We start from the raw sequence: 8,801 nt of genomic DNA on the forward strand, positions 1-8,801 counted from the left end.
TACTAAAATTTTAATTTCTGCAAAGTAGAAAGTAGCCAAAGTCGCAAGTAAATTTTATTTTCTTCAAATTTTATTTCAGCAAAGTAGTATTTAATAATCTAAATTTCATTTACAATTGTAAAAATATAAATAAAAAATCAAAATAATAACAAATAGTAAAAATCAATCAATAATCATCAAGAAATAATCAAAGTAATAAATTTATAAACAAATCAAAATTAAAAGTAATCAATCAATCAAATCAAAAAATAATAATAAATAATCAAATTAATGTATAATCAAGTAACAAGCAATCAAAAAGTATCTAATCAATTTAATGAAGCAATAAAAATCAAATCAATCAAATCAATTAAATAATTAATGCATCCACTTATTCATAAAATAATAAAAATAATAATCGAAGTACAAGTTGTAAGTATCTTAATAATAACAACTATCTTAATTAATAGTATAATAATCTTAAGAATATTAGTATAATTTTAAAATGAACAATATTAAGAAACAAGAAGAAAAGGGAATAATCGTACTAAAATCAATAATCCAAAAAGAAATAATATCAAAATAAAAAACAATAATAGATGCAAAAATGGAGTTAATCATTAAAAAACTAAATAATTTAGAAACACAATTATTAAAACTAGAAATTATTTGGTATAATACCCGAATTGATCCCTTTACTTTTCTCTCTATTCCCTTTTGGTCCTTCTACTCAGAAAATAAGCCCCACTAATCCCTCTACTCTTGAAAATAACTCAATTTAGTCCCTTTACCCTTAATCTCTTCCCATCTAGTCCCTTTACTCTTGAAAATATAACTAATAATTTACCAATTTTAGAGTAGAAGGGACTAAATAGAATCATTTTCAAGAGTAGAGTGATTAGTGGGGTGCATTTCTGAGTAGAGAGACCAAAAGGGAAGAGAGAGAAAAGTAGAGGCACCAATTCGGGCATTATACCAAATTATTTTATCCAACCTAGACTATGTAAAAAACAGTATAAAAGAAAATCATAAAAATGAAATAGATAAATTATGCAATCAAGTAAAAAATATTCAACTAGGAACAAATCAAAAAATCAGAAAACCAATAACAACCTTTAAAATATGGACAAAAGAAGAATTATTAAAACCATCAGAATATAGATTAAAATTTTCTAGAAATGAAGCAGTAACTGAATCAAATCTATAAAATACAAAAAATAAAATAAAATGGAAGAAATAATTGAAAAAATATATCCAAGGTATGACTAGATAGTAGATTTTGAAGAATTACCAGAAGATATAGATGATATAAAATTTTTAATAGAATGTAGATATGATAAATATAATTATCCTACAAGATTAACAACAGAAGAAAATTATATAATAGAAGAAATTAATACTTTTGAAGATAAAGAAGAAATATACATAATGAAAGAAATAAACAATAATGTAGAAGATGAAGAATTTCAAGAAATGGTCAGACAATTAGAAGAAATTGATATAGAAGAAATAATGATGAATGTGGAATCAAAAGCAAGTAATAATCAAGATAATCAAAGAGCGGAAAATTCAAACAGTAGAACAATCGTAACTCCAACAACAATTGAAAGAACTGGTAGAACAACAAAACCTTTACAATTTCCATCCCAACATAATTTTACTTCAAACAATTATTATGAACAAAATTATAAAACAAACAAAGGAAAACCATATCCCATAGAAGTTATAAAAACCATGCCAAAACAAAATAATGAAGGAAATATGTTAGTATTAAGCACAGTTCATCCTCAAAAATGGCCAGAATTAATAGATAGATGGGAATCAGACGCCATAAATACATTAGAAAGAATACCCCATACATTAGATTCAATTGAAACAAAAAATTTTATTGAAAATCTTTTAGGAACCATTGCAAGAGATTTATTAAACATTTGAAAAATTAATTACTCAGAAAAATATCAATATATAATACAAATGCCAGATAACCCATATAATGTAACAGGACAAATTAGGCAAATCACATTAGGAACCAATCCATCCAGAGGAGATACATTATTACAAGATATAGCAGCCAGAGATCTAGAAAGACTCCAAATCCAAAACTTTGGTGAAATAGTATAATTTAGTTAAGCATATATCACTTTAGCAGCCAAAACAAGAAGAGCATTTACAAATAATGAATTAACTTAAAAATGGTTTAATAAACTCCCTAAACTTCTAGGAGACATCATTCTAAAAAATTGGATAGAAAATGGACATGAAAATTTAACTGGAATAGGGCCAGCAATAATGTTCACGTTCAATTACTTAAAAGATAAATGTTTAGAAGCTGAAGCAAAGAGATAAATCTCTAATTATAGTTATTGTAGTAAAATATATGTAACAACCCTTAATAATGAATGGAAAAAAAAAACAAAAACGATTAAAAAGAAGCCAATATTGTAAAAAAGGAAGACCCAAACGAAATCATGTTAAAAAATTTAAAATACATAAATCACCAGGAAAATGTAAATGTTATTTATGTGGTATAGAAGGACATTATGCTAGAGAATGTAAAAATCCACAAGTGAAAAAAGAAAGATTAAATATGTATCAAAATCTAGAAATCCATGATGAAATCGACATAGTAAGTATAGACAGTAATGATAGTGAAAATGATAGTGATGTGTGTAGTATTTGATGGAAATGAAGGACCAAACTTTTCTTAGAAGATTCAGAAGATTTTTATGGTATAAGATAAATAAGATAATAAAATGAATAAACAAACATATAATTTAGATATAAATCCAAAATACTTATTAGAACAATATAATCAAATAGAAAATGTTAAAAAAATGCACACATAAATTTGAACCATATAAAATAAATTTTAAATCAAAATGTGATAAATGTTACAAATTTCATACAACAAAACATAGGGTAACTTGTCAAAAATGTGAATTATCTTTTTGTAGAAAATGTGCACTAGATATTTATAATTTTACCTATGAAGAACAAAAACTAGTAAAATCCAATATAATAAATAAAGATAAAGAAATAGTTGAACAACTATTAAAAAGGATAAAACCCCTAGAAGAAGAAGTTAATAAGCTACAAGAAGAATTAAAAAAATAAAAAAGAAACAAAAGATAAAAGAAAAAGCCTAATAATTCAAGAACAAGATGATGATAATAACTTAATAATAACTACCCATCAAAAAGATAAACAGAAAAATATCATAATACAAGAAGAAGAAGAAGAAAATTCCTCTAAATTACCATCCCTAGAAGCCTAAAACCAATGACTAGAAAAAGAAAACCAAATAAAGAGATTCCTATAGAATTAGAAACAATGTTTAAAGAATTAAAAGAGTTTAAAGATAAAATAATATTAAAGTATCCAATATCTCATTCTAGAAGCAAAAATAGTAAATTCTCTACAAAACACTATAGATCTTATTACAAAAAGAAAAATAAGACTTAATGGAAAGATTAATGAAATAAAAGAGAAAAATTAACAATGTTACAGAACATTGCAAAAATGGAAAAAGAAATAAAAGGAATCCAAGATACTATAAAACAATGGGAAGTTGATAATTATTTAAAACAACAAGATCCAATCTTAAATTATGTACTACTAATATCCTAGTCAACCAACAACAAATCCTTCTTGATAATCTTTGGGCTAACAGAAACAATTCTCATTTTCTTCATGTAATGAAAACACTCAGCCAATATTTCCAAGACCAAAATGCAGATCCCAATTATACCATTCCATATAACTCCACATGCATCAGCCACAATCAAAAGTTTACTCACCACCAGCTGTTGAACATTTTATTGCCCAAGATTGTATAATCAAATTGATGGAAATAAAAATAGAAATCAAGAAAAAAAAAATAGAAGAACTCACTAAAAAACTTTAAAAAATAACTGATGACTATAATGAGATGTCCCAGCATGTGATCCAGAATCAGAAACAAAAAGAAGAACTTCTCAAAAGATTCCCTTCAACTATTCGAGAGGTGCAACAAATTATTTTAGAAAAAGTTCTGAAGACAGCATATGAAGATTTTGTTCAAACTCAAATACTTCTTAGATAAATGGCTAAAGATGAAGCATATCCTCATGGTATGGCACTTTCTGTTGGCTTATATCAAGACGTTGCACACCGTCATCAAGACTGTCATTGTGAAAAAGGTTTTTTCATCATCAAAGCATAATTTGAGTTATCTTCCTGGATTGATAAAGAAATAAAAGGAATACCAGTTAGTATTGAAAAGCTACTACAATATGGTATGATTAACATATTAGTACTCACAAGGCCAAAACAAGTCAAGTTCCTTCAGAAGCATTGAAAACTCTCATACCTAAGTTAAAATATTTAAGAAGCTAAAGTTTCATGTAGTTATAAATTTATCAATTACTTCTATTTCACCAAGCTATGAAAAAGGATATTTAGAAGTGGCAAGACATCTAATCACTGTGGAAGTATTCATAAAGTATGTTCCTTATCAAATACATGTTCCCACTGAAGTATTAAAGAAGAGCTACAATTGTTTACTACTCCAGTTACTGAACAACTCTCATTGTGGCGAGCATTTACCTTCATCTCCAATTGACAATCTTACTATCATCCATTAGCAATGGAGGATGCTACCATGAAAGTCTATGCAAGAAAAGAGGTACTCCCTATAGACATTCCCTTTGCAAATCTCAAGTATAATAATTCTCCTACAATACAACACTTCAAAGATGTCAATGCTATCATTTCACTCCAACACTTGGGAGATTATTCTTCTAACTACCTCCCAATAATCAAAGATCCAGATGAAGACCTTCCTTTGGGTGTCCTCGAGGCCAATCATCCAATCCATATGACTCAGACCAATCTCCTTTTACTCAATCTGAAGAATTGAACATTGCTCATCTTCTGGTGGATTGAAGCAATTTTTTTTTTTAGTATGTAAAGGAGTCGAAGTTTTTTTTTTAGTGTGTAAAATAGGTTTATGACTATAGTAGTACTGTAGATAGTACTTTTACTGTTGTAAAACCTTGTGTTTGCCCATGGTTTTGTTAGTGATTTTGTAAGAGTCTTGTCAGTACACTATTATAAATAGTATTTGACCATGGTAGTCTATGGGTTAAGTTACCTAACAGTAGGAAGTAAAGGTTATGAGGTCAGAAGCTTAGTTTTTAAGAGAGAGTAGAGAGAGATTTATGTGCAAGAACAAGGGAGAGAGCTTTTGGGCTTAAAATGACTTCTTTATTTCATATGATGGGGGTGGGGGTGTGAGGTGCCTCCACCTTACAAACACCAAGGGGTCTCATATAGGCTCCAAAGACTTAACCTCTAAGTAACTTAACCTATGGTTAAGTAACTTAACCCATGGACTACATGGTCAAACATTATTTACAACAAGGCACTTGACAAGACTCTTACAAAACCACTAACAAAACCATTGGCAAGCCCAAAGTTTTACAACAGTAAAAGTACTATTTACTATAGTCACAAACCTATTTCACACACTAAAAAAAATAAATTTCGACTCCTTTACATATTAAAAAAAACAAATATTGCTTCATTCCTCCAAAGTAAATGTTGAAATCTGGGACAGATAGGATCTTCTTAGCTTTCCATCATGTTGGCTAGATTTTGTTCATCAATTTCGTCTAAGCCTTCTGGAGATCATTCAAGACTTGGTAGCGTTAAGATATCAGCAGGAATGCTTAACCTGGAATAATCTTCAAAACAATATTCTCTTGCCCATGCATAGATCTTCTTCATGTGGAGTTCGGTAGCTGGCATTTGTGAAATTAGATTTGGGAATGGGCAGTACATGGGAAACATGTACTGGTCAACATATACCTTCAAGACTTTTGTTGCCAGCACTATTTGCATCTCTAGTTGTCAGCAATGGTGGGGCAAGTTCTTTTCCATTCAATGGAGATTGCACATGCTCGCCATAATTTCATTTGTCTTTTGATACCTTCTAGAATGATCATGTCTTCTAGTCTGATAAGAGTTATCCTTCTTGTTTAGGCTTATGATGGCAGAGAAGAGTTATCTTGATATGATGCCTTGCTTCATCAGGATAGCCTTCATCATAACAAGGGGGGATAGAATTTAATTCTAAATTTACATACCCATGTATATGTGGTCCAAGAGCTTTAAAGAATTTGTGGAGTAGATGAATAAGGTGCCATTAATCATTCAAGAAATTTGTCTGTTCCAGACTTGGCAGCATAATTTGAGATAGGTATCTATGTTTGAAAAGATTGATGGCTTTCATCTGGACGCGATTGATTTCTTGATCTCTCCATTTAGACATATATAGTGAACATTTTAAGATTGTGAATCCTTTTTCGCATTGGTATCCTGCATCTTTGTGTGCTAATTCTCTGAATACATTTCCTGCTATTGCAAATCCTACAGGAAAGATTTCTTTCATTGCTAGTTGTCTTAATACTTCTTGCTCAGAGATAAACTGATCATATTTAGTTTCCATCACTTTCTTGAAGATGATCTATTTTACTTCTTCAATTGGTTCAGGAAATAATTTGAATTTCTCCATTCTTTACTTTCTTTCTTGTATCATAATTTGCTTCATGTCTTATGCTTCTTTTTTTGATTTTTTGAAGTTGAATTTGGATCATAATTATTTCTTCAGTCTTTTGAGCTATTTCTGTTTCCAATGTTTTGATCCTTAATTCTTGCTCAACCATGTAATCTAGTGTATGGGGTTTCAAAGAAAAATTTAACACTGGGTTTTGTGGTAATGGTATATGTGCTGGATTTTGGGCTTTTTCATTTGTTTGGTGGAAGAATTTTGCTAGGAAGTGAAATAGTGGAATGAGATTTTTTGGATCATGTCTGTTGGCCCAAAGATTATCAAGAATGACATGTTGTGACAGGTTTAGATTTGCTTGGGTTCTGAATCTTAAAGTTGAGGTTGGAGAAAATATTGAAAGGTTTAGTTGGGGTTTATGGAAAGATTGTTGGTTATAAAAGCTTTTACCAGCCATTTCTGCAAAAATAAACTCGTTAGTTTTAATAAAAAAATTCTTACCTTTCATGTATTTGGGTTTTTTTAAGGTAGCCAGGTCTTCACCATAACAAGAGACGCGTATGGACCTACTGGTTTTGTAGCTACAGCTCTTATTATTCAGATGAACAAACCTTTGTCTGCTATTATACTACAAGGGACTTGGTTACATAGTTCCCACAATTAAAAAACGCAAATGAACTTGCTGGTTTGGCAGTCACAGTTTTCTCTAATGCGAATGGACAAACTATGGGGTAAAGCTCAAGTTACATGATTTCCAAAGAGATAAGAATACTAGAGATTCTGTTGGTTGTGAAGTTTCAATTCTTAAATTTAAAGAGGGAGATGAGCAAACTAGGGGTTCTTGTTGCAAGGATGGAAAAGCCATTAATTCTTGTTATTTTAAACAATTATCAATTTCCCATTGTTTTATAGTATCTCAAATTTCTTTTATTTTTTTTTTCCATTTTTGTAATCTTTTGTAACATTGTTAATTTTTTCTCTTTAATTTCATTAATTTCTTCATTAAGACTTTTTTTTTTAATGAGATCTATGGTGTTTTGTAGAGAATATTCGATACTCTAGTATTATTTTATCTTTAAACTCTTATAATTCTTTAATCATTGTTTCTAATTCAATAGGATTCTCTTTATTTAGTTTTCTTTTTCTAGCCATTAGTTTTAGGTTTCTAGGGATAATTATTTAGGGGATTTTCTTCTTCTTCTTGTATTATGATATATTTTTTTTGTTTATCTTTTTGATGGGTAGTTATTATTAAGTTATTATCATCATCTTGTTCTTGAATTGTTAGGCTTTTTCTTTTATCTTTTGTTTATTTTTTATTTTAAAATTGTTCTTGTAGCTTATTAACTTTTTCTTCTATGGTTTTTATCCTCTTTAATAATTGCTCTATTATTTCATTATCTTTAATTATTATAGTGGATTTTACTATTTTTTGTTCTTTAAAGGTAAAATTATAAAGATGTAGTACACATCTTCTACATAAGGATAATTCACACTTTTGACAAGTTACCTTATGTTTTGTTATATGGAATTTATAACATTAATCACATTTTGATTTTAAATTTATTTCATATGGTTCAAATTTATGTGTGCATTTTCAAAATTTTCTATTTGATTATATTGTTCTAATAAGTATTTTGGATTTTATATCTAGGTCGTATGTTTGTTTATTCATTTTATTGTCATAATTTATCTTATACCCTAAAAATCTTTTGAATCTTCTAAGAAAAAGTTTGGTTCTTCACTTCCATCAAATATACTACACACATCACTATCATTTTCACTATCATTCCCATCTACACTTACTTTGCCAATTTCATCATGGATTTCAAGATTTTGGTACATATTTAATCTTTCTTTTTTCACTTGTGGATTTTTGCATTCTCTAGCATAATGTCCTTCTATGCCACATAAATAACATTTGGATTTACCTGGTGGTTTATGTGTTTTAAATTTTTTAACATGATTTGATTTGCGTCTTCCTTTTTTAAAATATTAGCCTTTTTTTTTTAGTCCTTTATGTTTTTTCCATTCATTATTTAGGGATGGTACATAAATTTTGCTACAATAACTGTAATTAGAGATTTGTCTATTTACTTCAGCTTCTAAACATTTATCTTTTAAGTAATTGAATGTGAACATTATTGTTGGCCCTATTCCAATTAAATTTTCATGTCCATTTTCCATCCAATTTTTTAGAATGATGTCTCCTAGAGGTTTAGGGAGTTTATTAAACTATTTTTTAGTTAATTCATTATTTGTAAATGCTCTTTCT

Source organism: Dioscorea cayenensis, chromosome 16 (assembly GCF_009730915.1).
Source record: "Dioscorea cayenensis subsp. rotundata cultivar TDr96_F1 chromosome 16, TDr96_F1_v2_PseudoChromosome.rev07_lg8_w22 25.fasta, whole genome shotgun sequence".
NCBI classification, from domain to species: Eukaryota; Viridiplantae; Streptophyta; class Magnoliopsida; order Dioscoreales; family Dioscoreaceae; genus Dioscorea; species Dioscorea cayenensis.